Raw genomic sequence first — 13489 nt, 5'->3', positions numbered from 1 at the left:
ACCCGCTTATTCCATTTTGGGTCACGGGGGTCGCTGGTGCCCATGTCGAGGGGCGGGGTACACCCTGGACGAGTCGCAAGTCCATCACAGGGTCACATAGAGACAAACGAGATAAATCCTCCCAGATGAGAAGGGAAACATCTTCAGCTTCAGAGTAAAAGTCCAGTTGTTTTTGTTTCTTAACCTTTTTTTTTTAATTTACCAGTGGAACATTTTGTTTCAACAACTAAACAAAAGTTTTAAAAGTTTCATTTTCACTGATTAAAACTTATTTTTTTCTTCTAATTAGGATTTGTTTACTGTTCTACAATGTTATAATCTCATACAGCTAAGCATTTCTATTTTTACTCACATGATAATAAGTTAGTGCTTTTTATTCCTTAGAAATATGTTTATGAGAATGAGAAGAGAGAGAGTTCTTAGATTAAACATATTTTTTTTCCTGGTAATTTATACTTCTGGAAATCTCAGAGTGCTTAAAACTGTAATCTTAACAAGACATATGAGGTGATTTAATTACAGTAAATACGTTACATTTTGGACCAAACTCAAGGCTTCGATCAATAAACTTTTCATAAATAACGTTCAATTTGTTTTCCTCAGTATGGAGAACACATTTCAAGCAGCAACAACATGCAGGGGGTTGACATATTTACTTTTGCTGGGAGCAAACAAACTTCAGCTGTCCTCAATATTTCGACTGTGGCACACTAATGCCAATTAGCTCACTAAGACAGAATATATGTAAATGCTCTGAATTAATTAATCCCATGACACATGTAGACTAATTAGCTGGTAATCCCTGATTCCTCTTGCTCCATATTTAAGTCAAACCTACTCAGTCCAGATATGAGAACAGCAGATACCAAAGTGTGAAATCTGTAAAAATAAATATTTCTTTAAATGGATGTTTTCTTTCCTTTCCTTTTTTTTTTTTTTTTTGCTAAATTGGACTAATTAGTGGTGTTACTTTTCTGTTAGTGCAGATGAGTATTTACAGACGTCTTCTAGGACACTGCAAACCAACAAGGAGCGTGTTGATGTTAATCAAAAGATTTTGACTTTAAATTACAGTTGTAATTAAGGAGAGCTCTAATTATGGGGAGCATGGTTCTCTGGTGGTCTGTGTGTGTGGCTTAAAAAAAGGATGGAAATGTGAATTTTTGTCACATGTTTATTATGATTCGGAGTTTAAAAGAGTTGGCAACTTTCCAGTCTCTAAAACACCAACTATGGGGATATTTCCTTACGTCTTATTAATCTCATTTCAATTTAATGACATGCACCACTGGATCTTTGGGCAAATTCATAGTTTATATGTTTGGGTGTTGCTCGTCTGCACTTAGGAGATTGATTGTCATGGTTTTATAACTATATGTTTACTCATTTTACCAATATATTTCCCTTTATGGACATCGTAAATAAGGAATAACTAATGTTAGTTTAAAAATTTAGAAGCAAATTAAGATCATATCAATCGCAGGTTTTGTCAAGAACAGTTTAGTGAAAATAACAAAAGTGAATGTAGTGGTACAGTTTGTGGTAGAAAAATCAGTCGAATACAAACTATTTTAATGAGTGTTTAAAGGCCCAAAGTAGAACTGAAATATGACCAAAACAAACTGAAGTCAAGAAAATCTTTGATAAGGAACAGATTTACAGTAATTTTCAGACTATAAGGCACACTTAAAATCCTTTAATTTTCTAAAAACATAATCAGTGAGCCTCATAATCCAGTGCACCTTATGTATTAATTATGGTTGTGCTTACTGACTTCAAACCGATTTTATGTGGTACACAGCTCTCAAAAATCTGTCAAAATGAACTTGTTTTGCTTAATGCGCCTTATAATCCAGTGCGCCTTAGTCTGAAAAATACGGTACTGAGATTTGCTTAGTGAAGGCTAAAAGGAAAATGTAGCAGAACAAAAACAAGGTTTTTTTTTCAACCTTTATTTATACAGGCAAATTACAAAAAACAAAAGTCATAGTTCCCATCAACTGAATAAGGTGAACATTTTAAAGGATGAACAGCTAAAATAGCAAAAAACATGCAAAATATGTTATAATGCAAAAAAACACATGGAAAAAAAGGTAGGAAAACTACAACGTGAATGCTGAATCAACAAAATCAACAAATTCACTTATTATTTATTATGATTAGCTAATATGGAAGCAAAACAAAATCAAACTTGACGGAGTAAAACATGAATTAAGGTATTAAAATTATTTAAAACAAGTCATGAATTTAAAAATCCCAAACCATATAGACTATAACAAGTAACAGGTCATATACCTCAACATTTAAAATATAAACGAGCTTAAACAACAATAGGAGAATTTGAAAAGAACGGCTTCTTTTCTTGCTTGATTACTACCGAAACGAGGAACTTTCGAATGAACACAGACAAATTCTGTTGCACGGCCCTGCTTTTCCAGTTTCGCCTAAAATCATCAATATGCACTGCTGAGCTGCTGAAACCTCAAAATAGATTCTTTTATTAAAGTTGTCAGATATATTGAACGGTAAAGAAAGCGGTTCTGCATGTCTCTTGCTTTTGGCTGAAGTAAGACATGGCTGGATAAAATGTCAAAATAATTATCCGGGAGAGCAATTATTGCAGTTGTCTTTGTGAGTATTTTACTTCTTCTTACTTCCTATGACTTTGTATTTTCAGGCATAAATCTGGCAAAATTACAATACTGTGATATTTACAGTTGACAACTTTACCGAATGGCAGTACGAGGGCGTCACTAACGTAAGAAATTAGCAACAAGTATTAGTATTGTGAGGGATATATTATTTGGCAAACAAATGCTAGTTTGAATAGAGTTTCAGCCGAGTAATGGCATCAGTTCAATGTCAGTTTTGTTATAAAACAGACATGCACGGTGTCATAACACTTCTCTTAACCTGCAGAATCAGTCCCTCAGATTCAGACCGGGAGGACACAGAAGACACCTTTCCAAATTAGATGTGTCACAGTCGACCTCGTAACCGTCCTCAGCAGCAGGGCGAAGTACCATGGAACAGAAAGAGAAAATAGACAGCGCGCTATTGTATTGTGTGAGGTGGGATCAATTTCAAGTATCTGACTCTGTGTAACCCTAAGGTCCAGGATCTCTGATTGCAGTAAATTACAGATTAAAGGACCCTTCATACTGTTGCACAAGTGCTCCCAGCACATTGGTTGGGATCCGAGACAAAATGTGAAGAACTGGACTTGGGAAGGGTGTGTGTTGATGGAGAGCAGACGGCTCTGTTGTATCCTTGCACTTTTCATTTATTTACAGAGCAAGGTGAGAGGAGTGTTGAAGTAAATTAACCCATATAGATGACACTGAGGTGGCTCTTTAGACCTTAACACATTGTTAAACTCAGTGTCTTCAATTGAGAAAAATGATGAGTTACTGGTAGACGTGTTAATATAACTTCAGAAATATGAGGCTTCAGCCTGTTTTACCTTTGATAGACCCCAGCAGAAGAGATATGTCTCTTTGTATATTTCATGTCATATGACCTTGAATGTTTTATTAATTTTACTTCTTTTTTTAGGGCAGCACCTCAGGCGAATCCCCTAAAAGGTTAATCAGGGGATTGCTCTATGCATTAGATCTGAAATTAGACAATTTCCAGCTAAAATGATTTAAATAGTTCATTAACTATTTCAATTATGTAGTTTTGTTGGAATAATTAAATTATAGGAATTGAATTAGTCCTGATGCCTCCCTTTCAATTAGGAAAAAGGTAGCAATTATTTAAACCATTTTGAGACAGGCAGTTCAATCATATAAGAACTGTTAACAAGAGGAGATGCGAAGTGCCAAGTCTTCATAATAACCCACATTTGCTGTATTGCTGCTGGAGTCAAATTCCAAGAAGCAAAGACAGCACTTAAAGCAGATAATTGTGAGATACCGTCACGCAGAATAATCCTATTGTGGTCTTTGAAAATGCTTTACGCAAACTGGCATTGAACCCCTTCAGTTAGAAGTCGTTCAGGAGAAAAAAGGAGATTCTTGCCGTACAGAATAAATGTGTAAATGGGTTCATTTAGAAATTAAAAAGCATGTAAATTATTATTTTGTTTGTTTGTTTTTGCACACAAGCAGTTTGGTTGGAAAGTTTCACGACTGTTGCACTGACTTGTGTTTAAAACTTGTGAGCAAAGTAAGATTGTAAACTTGTTTCCTCGCACAACATTTTGCTACCTTAAGACAATCAATATAGTAGCTGACAGAAGCTAAATTACTTCTGTAAAAAATATACTGTAACAAACCATTTGTAAAGCTAACCGCTGTGAAGAGCCATAAATAAAAAAGCACAGCATGGAAAGTTGTTGTATACTAAGAGTGATACTGACAGCAGGACATCCCATGACCTTGTACAAACAAGCTGACTGTTGCTGTTGCTGGACCTCTCTCTAAAAAAAAAAAGTGTGTGTGTGTGTGTGTGTGGGGGGGTGTGTGTGTCTGTCATTCACAGTTGCTTGAAATTCTAGAAATGTAGTAGTAGTGGCTGCAGCAATATTTTTATTCCAGTCGTGTTCTCTGTGGCACACGGGGGTCAGAGCAATTTATCAAGATGATAGCCATACAATGAGGACACCTCTGCCCCCCCGTCTTCCCACCCCTGTGTAACAACCATGTCCAACAATCAGATCACATATGTGGGACTAACAGAGTGGATCAAGACAAAATATGATGCTAGAGGTGATAAATCACAAGCGAGCCATAAAAAAATGACGTGACAAAAATGCGTGTTTAAATCCCCAAATGACTGGATCACACTTGTTCCCTGAGGGGGCATGCAAAATGTACACAGAGGCAAATCAACCCCATCTATAGAAAGTCACATGATCACACAGAGTCGTTGATAACACACTCACCTAATGACACAAGCATACAAATACAAATAAGGCATTAGTGTCATTATAATAGCTGGAAATAAAAAGCCAAAAATGAACTTAATTCATGAAAAGTTTTCATTTGAGAGATTCCTTTAATTGCAAAAAGCTGCTGTGCTGTATTTTTGTTTTTATAGTATGTTAAAAGCATAGCTCAGATCTTTTGAAATTAGATTCTGTAGACGTATTTTTAACTTATTCTTGTTGTTTGTAGGTATTTGATCTACCTGGTCAATTTATTCTAACCAGGTTGATGAGCTAAAAGCTGGTCCAAGCAGGCCCAAGGCCAAACTGGATTGCTGGTATCTAAAAATAAATCTAATCTCAAATATTCCATAGCAGTTCAAGCAAACATTATTTCACAATACTTTACATCATTGTTAGTTTCACATGATTATCATTTACATATACTTTTGTAGTCTTTTGTAAGTGCAAACACCTGATGCAGCAGCTACCTGTAGCACAGTGCATCTTGGGCCATGGTAAACCCATGTAACATGAAAGGGATAATGAAAGAGTACCACCATCTGCAGCTCCTCTCTCCAAGATGGCTGCTAATTGCCACCAGCGTTCAACCATCTAACTGATGAGATCCCAGAGTACTTAAGGCTGCAGTCGAGTGTTACTCTTCGCTGGAGTATTATACTTTCAATGGTATTTATGTCTCTGGCCTGTTGTATTTGATGACTACAGGCAGGATGGAGAACACATGGAGAGCTGGTGCAGGAAAAATAACCTTCACATCAATGTGAAGTGAAGAAGACAAAGGAGATGACTGCGGATTTCAGAAGGAGTAAGCACACCTACCCCTGATCTGTGGTGCAAGTACTCTCCAGTTACAAGTACTTGGGTGTGCGCCTGGTTGCAGTGGCAACCTCAGATGGGGCAACAACACCACCAGCCTGATCAAGAAAGCACATCAGAGACTCTACTTTCTCAAGCAGCTGAGGCGAGCTGGCCTGGGAAGTTCAGTCCTCACCTCCTTCTACAGGTGTGCAGTGGAGAGCATCCTGTGCTCCAGCATCAATGTGTTGCATGGAGGCTGCACAGCCGCAGAAAGAAAAGCTCTGCAGAGAGTGATGAAGTAATACTGTTATAGTCAGCCTCCCCACCATCACAGACATCTACACCTCCAGATGCAAGAAAAGGGCCACCTGCATCATGAAGGACCCCACTCACCCAGCACACACACTTTTTACCCCACTCCCCTCAGGCAGGAAGTTAAGGAGCATTAAGTGTAGAACCACTAGACTGAGGAACAGCTTATACCCTGAAACTGTTAGACTCGTGAATCCCTAACCAGGAAAATCATTGTTAAAAAAAAGAAAGAAAAATAACTGTAATGCCACTTTAATTGGCGACGTGTGACTTAGCCATGCTGCCTTTAATCTGCTGTATTCATTCATACCCATCTGCTCACTACAGGATGCTGTTTAATATATTTTTTTACATTATTAGTGTTTAGCCTATATCTTACATTCTTGTATACTGTTTCTTTGTATACTTTATATTTTTTGCTACTTTTGTGTGTGACTGGGACCTTAAGTACACAATTGTATTCCACCTCATGTACAACATGTGATGTGAATGAGAATAAAGAACCTTGAACGTTGAAGATAAAGATGGTACTGGGGCTCACGTGAAATAATGCAGCAATTTGCTCTTCAGAGCACCAGCTTGAAGTTATTTTAAGGCACGGACTCTATCTTAATCAATCAAAAAGTACATGCTTTGAGCAGAAACCAAATGAACGTTGTTGCAGTTTCAATGCTCACAGGTGCAGACAATCGAGTACAAGTCAGGCACTTTCCTATACCTGGGGTATCAGTAGCTTAAATCAGGAGTCAGTAATAACATATGCTGTTTGACATTGTCAGAGAAGATTTGGCAAGTTTTTGCAATCCACATACTCAACTCTGCTGCTCAACCCACAGCTGTACTTTCCTAACAAAGGTTGTACAATTTAAAGGGAACTTAGTTTCAAGCATTACAAAATTAATTGCCAAGAAGCATTGTTACAACAAAGAAATAACCAACTCAAAACACAAATTTCCTTCATTTTGTACAATGTTCACATAGAGCAAGTTAGATAGTAGAATATATTATTGTTGAATTTTCTACTGCCAAATGCTATGAGCACAAAGTGATGTAGTACTGTGCTTCAGCCTGGGAAGATGGATTCCCCTATGATCTTTATCTGGAGAATTTCACAAGAATGTTTATGCTTTTCACCAGTGCCAGAGGACACCGTGAGTGTTATCTAAGAATAGCTGCTGATCTGAACAAAATAGTAACAACTCACGCCCTGGGATAAGAACAGGTTGTTTTATTATAGCACATTTCGATAATGTCTTCCCACTTGCGAGTTTGATACATCTCCAACGATTGATTCGTCATCCTCTCTGACACTTTGGATAAATCAGAACAGGCAATCTTTTGGAAAACAGGACCTTGAATAGATTGATGCAAAAACTTTCAGATAGAAAGTAGTGAGGCAACAAAGCACAGACAAAACAGTGCTTTTTTGTATCTGAAACAACTCAAATCATCACTAGTAGAACATCAAACCAAAAAGATCAACTTGAAAACCCTAATAGCATGCGCTTTAGAAGAAATCGTTGCAGAAAATTGTCATCATTTTTCCAAGCCTGTAAGAAGTGTTAAACTTGAGCATGTAGAAATGCCACAATATTTTAAAAGAACCATGAAAAAAATGAAATTGTTGAAGTACCACGGTATTTAATGGGGCAGAATAAAAATAAGAACCACAAAAAAAAAAAAAAACACATAGAGGGACTTGTACTGATTGGCAAGACAGAGGGATCAGGCTGGAAAGGATGTGCAGCAGGTTAGGCTTGTTAAAGAAAGGAAGAAAAAACACATGAAGACACATAAGATACACAAAAAAGACAAAAGAATTAGAAAAGAAGAGATCATAAAAGTTGTGATCAGATTCCAACTGCTGAAATGTTTAAACCTGAGTTAGTTTGATTGTCTCAAATAATTTACAACTGATTCTGTTTCCTCTAAAGATTAACATGTTTAGAGTGACAGGTCTCTTAAAAAATAACTTTTTTAAATCACTCCATCTTCTTTTCTGTTCTGTTCTGATTAAAGACAATAGAAAGAAACTTGATAGTATCCTGATGCATGCTCAATAATCCAGGTAACCAGGTATCCAGGTAAACTTGATAGTAATCTGACAAACTGCAATCATTTAACAATAAATGAAGCTTAAAGAAACTTGGCTGAACCCTAACTACCAGTGCTAATGAAGTGACTTGCAGAGGTATTAACAGCAAATAAAAGAACATGCAGCACAATTTAATTCCAAAAATAAAAGGAACATTTTAAGTGCATTAGTTAGGATATTTACTCCCTAGTGACTTTGTGTTTGCTTGGTTTGGGGTGAATGTTTCCAATTTTAGATAGGCACTTGAGCAGATATAACAACAGCAGGGGGAGGGTCATGTAACAGCAGCATTTCATGTTGGTAGGGTTCACTTTAAGAGGTATCAAATTCCCCTATGTATAACTGTCATGGTGGTCTGTTCCCTTGTCTGTTTTCTTTGAATTTCCATGTCTTCAACTTTTCTGTTTTCTTGTATTTTGTCATTCTTATGCTTTGTCTCTGTTCTTGTCATTTTCTCACTCACTCCTCAGTCTGCCTCTCCAGCCTTTAATCATTCACACCTGTTCCTAATCCGCTACCTGCCAGGTGCACTCATCATCTCTCTCTCCCTCAACCTCTCCTTTTCACTACTCAAGTGTCCGGTCATTCTGACACAATCCTCATGTTTTAGACCATTTACAGGCAGGTGAGTGGGGCAGGAGTTTAAATAAAAAATAATTTATTTAAACAAAAAAACAAAAGGCTGGAGAGGCAGCAAAACTTACTCTAGCACAGAGGTGAGCATAAAATGAACAAAAACTAAATGACTGGCGAGCAGGTACAGATCAGGATACAGGTACAGACAGATCATAAGAACGGAGGAGGACTGAGTCGTCTGTGCAAAACAGAACAATGACCGGACGCTTGAGTAGTGAAGAGGAGAGGTTTAAGTAAGGCTGAGGGAGAGAGAGATGATGAGTGCACCTGGCAGGTAGCGGATTAGGAACAGGTGTGAATGATTAAAGGCTGGAGAGCGCTGACTGAGGAGTGAGTGAGAAAATGACAAGAACAGAGACAAAGCTTACGAATGACAAAATACAAGAAAACAGAAAAGTTGAAGACATGGAAATACAAAGAAAACAGACAAGGGAACAGACCGTCATGTCAATAATAAAGTTTAAAATTCACAATCACATGCACTAAAGACTTTAGGAATTCAACCACCTCTACCTATTGTAATTTGTATCTAATTTGGGGAGTTCAAGTCTAAAAAGAAATCATTTTTTCAGAAGTTTATGATGACTTTCACAGACAATGTGCCTTAGAAGCATCCCCTTTTGTAATCACCTCCTGTTTTCAGCCACAGGTTGATGTTTGCATCATTACACTTTATATAAAATACGTTCAACATTTCATATTCTCATTTAGCGTGGTGGACTATTTGGGGTGTTGGAAGTTCAGCAGAATCAGGAAGGCAACATGAAATCTCCTGAGAGCTCCATGAATGTCTATATGTCTATTGTGTTTATAGCCTGACTTCAACTGAGCTGTGGGCATCACATGCGCTGTCAGCAGGAGCTAAAGGCTAAAACAATCACACTGCTACCAAAATAGCACAGTGGAACTCACTAAGCAGAGGATAAGAAAGACAATTTATAGCTAACAGTTCCGTATCTGGGTTGCAGCGCTGCGTTTTCCTAGGAACAAGCCCACACAAAAAAGGTTTGGCAAAGCAACTGCACAAAAACAACAAACATTAGCTTAACATAGCTTGTTTGCACGCATTCAAAGTCATTATATAGCAAAAAATATTTTAGTAACATGAGCAACTATAATTGCCGCACTGAAACAAATTCAAGAAATGCTTTTCTTTAATCCAGTACCAGTTAAGAGCATCATTTTAGGGTTGAGTGCTCTGCCAACTGTCTATTGCTCCCATGCCTCCTCTCTTCCATCTCCTTAATTCATTGAATCGCCTCTCCTTTACCTTCAGCCAGTGCTGCTTGCCTCAGCACATCAGGGCTCAACACCTTGCCTGTCTGAGCCAAGCTCCACATATCTTCTGATGCTGTAATTAGCTATGGGTGTTTAAGTGCAGATACAGTACACACCATTAAGTTTCAAGGACAGGAGATGGCACATCTTGGTGGTTTCCTCTTGTCTGCCGAATAAATGAGGACACTTTAGTACTTTTGCTCTAAAGCGCAATTAGACCATCATTTAATGCCAATACATAAGAGTGGCACAAAAAGGAGATGCCTTTACAGTATATTGATTTATGTAAAAATGTGTAAAGATGCAGATTGGCCTATAAAAAGCTTTGTTACTATGTACTGCAGGTGAGCAGATTGTGTAAAAATGAATAAATCATGACATTTACCTCAGTGCGTCAGCAGTATGCCCAAGTTTATTCACGTGTGACAGGTTGTGCTCACAGAGCAAACAGAAAGGGCACAGCAGTTTGAAACTCTATGATTGCCTGAGCTTTTCTTTCAGTTGTTTATTACACAATGATTATAAGTCGGACACATGGCGACACAGGGCAGAATTTATATGACACGTTTACCGCCCTTCATCCAAGACATGATCATATTTTCTCTCTGGTCATTTTCCAGGACCTGCAGCATGAAGTGAGCGCAGCTGACAGCCTCACTCTTTGGATGCAGTGGTGGGAATTGATGACTGCAGTTTTATAAGAAGAGACAAATATATTGGGACAAGGTCAGGGATGAGGTGCACTGGAGAGCAAAGTGGAGTTTACTCCTTGAACAGAAGAACAGGACATAGTGTAATTTCTTATTTCTTAGTATAATTTCTTATTTCTTTACTAACTTCACACAGATTTATTGCAGAGTTGATTGGAGCTTGCACTTTTCTGTAAAAAACCATAAAACTTCAATGCACGCGCCAATTTCATTCCATCAAGACTCAGCAGCTTTAAGCCAAAGTATTCCATCTGCATATGGAGGGAAATTTTCACATTGTTGTTTCATGTGGCTTGCTTTAATGTGTTCAGAGAGTCATTGCAAAAACAACTCCTGATATTTATTTATTTATTGTTTAGTTTTTATTATTTATTATTTTACTTTTTTAACAGCAGACGCGTTTCTTTTATGAAGAAGCTGAGGGGGTGGAGAAGGAATAGCGGAGGAGGTTGCAAAGACGAGGGATACAAAACCTGCTTAAATGTTTTCCTGGAGGAGGGAATGATAAACACTCAGCATGCCGTTACGTGTGTGCAGCTGCATTTTTCAGGGTTAGTTAGCAAACCCTCTTTAGTGTCGAGACAAAAAAAATCTGCGGGTTATAAAAGGAGCAAGTGTTGCAAGAGTTAGATAAACACACTCCACACACACTCCAAAGCAAATAAGATGGATGGTGTGCGTGTGTTTACATTTTCTCTGCAGCTTTGGTGGAAAAGCTTGTAACTTCATGCAGGCTGTGCTGAAACAAATTGCTTTTTTATATGCTGATAATGAGCAGCCATCCCTTGGCACTGGCCGTGGTGCTGAAACCAGCTTTAACAGATTTATCACTGAGACTCCATGTGTTTATGTTATGAAAATAATATGTTGTCCTACATTTATAGACAGCTGAATGTCAGTCACACCGCTGCAATAACAGCTTGACATTACAAAGTTGAATAAGACTCATATTTTGTTGCAGACATCTCATCTTGTTCACCGTTTTTAAGTGTTTACATGGATTAAAAATATGCATCTGATGTTTTCAAATGAAGGGGAAAAAATTGATAAAATGGCCTCAGTTTAGAAAAGTGCAGTTTATTTCTGACTGGATTGATGAGCTAGCGACTAGTCTCGAGTGGGACCAACATGGCTCCAAATCACCTTGTATTCATGCCACTTCATCATGGTAGTTATCATTTTATACACACACACTTATCACTGTATACCTTTTTTTTTTACGTGAGACACATTTTTAATGTAATACTGAGGCACATTAAAAATAATAATAATAAAATGCTGATTTGTAGCATATCTGTGCCAGAAGTAATACTCCCATAATTTCAAAGATGGCTGCACCTCGTTTTAGGCAAAATGTATGTTTTAAATGTCTTAGGGAGGAATGATAACTACAATAAAATCTAAAACCTATATAACATTTTGATCTGTAATTTTTCACAACACACAATGCCATGGTGTACGCAGTGGCTTTTCTGCTATGAGATGGAAGAAGTCTCCTGGTCACAACCCTGCTCAAGCTAGTTATTTAGTTAGTAAGTAAGTAAGTAAGTACGTAAGTACAGGTAACTAAGTAACTAAGTAAGTAAGTAAGTAAGTAAGTACCAGTAAGTTAGTACAAGTAAGTAAGTAAGTAAGTGAGTAAGTAAGTAAGTATGTAAGTAAGTGAGTAAGTAAGTACAGGTAAGTAAGTAAGTAAGTAAGTAAGTAAGTAGGTACTGGTAATTAAGTAAGTACAAGTAAGTAAGTAAGTACAAGTAAGTAAGTACAAGTAAGTACGTAAGTAAGTACTGGTAAGTAAGTAAGTAAGTACAAGAAAGTTAGCAAGTACAAGAAAGTAAGCAAGTACAAGTAAGTAAGTACAGGTAATTAAGTGTGTAAGTAAGTAAGTAAGTACCGTAAATAAGTAAGTACAATTAAGTAAGTAAGTACAAGTAAGAAATTAAATAAATAAGCATTTACAGGTAATTAAGCATGTAAGTAAATAAATAAGTAAGTAAGTACCGATAAGTACATAAGTAAGTAAGTACAAGTAAGTAAGTATGTAAGTAAGTAAGTAAAATTTTAATTTATTTTATGTTTTTCAAAAAAAAAATCATAAGTTGTTTCACACCAAAATAACACATACAATAAAATGCTACCCAAATGTTAGTATAAATCAGTATTCAGCTGTTTCTCAAATAAACTGACTGCATTTACATGAAGTAGATGAAAAGACTCTGTGTCTTTATCCTGGATTTAGGGACAGATAACAGTCTTTGATAAGCTGACAACTGGATTCTAGTGGTAAAGGTTTGTAAATGTATAAAAGTTTATCACCATGTAAAGCCTTAAAGGTATAGACCAGAATGTTGAACCGAGTTCTGTATATAACAGGATATCAAAGCAGTGAGATCAACAAAGATGTAACATGGCAGCATCTGGTCAAATGTTTATCCCCACTGCAGACAATTTTTGAAAAATTTAATGAGAACTTGCCCATTAATCTGGACAGAACTAAATTACTCTCAAAACTATTTGATCAAAAAGCTATCTAAGATAGTAATTGCTCACAACCTTTTAACAGAACTTCACCCCATAAAAACTGAAGTCTTTAGGATGATCACAAAAGGAGTTTCTTTTTTTATCATTTTCACGGGACTAAGAAAAGAGTCCCTTTGGATTTTCCAGAGCTTCACCGAGAGAAACTCGATTCCAATTTGCACAAAGGACATAAATTGGATTTGAATTACTTTTCTGTGATTCATAAGGGGGAGATGGAGGGGAGGG

Source organism: Nematolebias whitei, chromosome 20 (assembly GCF_014905685.2).
Source record: "Nematolebias whitei isolate Nwh7 chromosome 20, NemWhi1, whole genome shotgun sequence".
NCBI classification, from domain to species: Eukaryota; Metazoa; Chordata; class Actinopteri; order Cyprinodontiformes; family Rivulidae; genus Nematolebias; species Nematolebias whitei.
The sequence above is the reverse complement of the archived record's forward strand: the minus strand, read 5'-3'. Positions refer to the sequence as shown.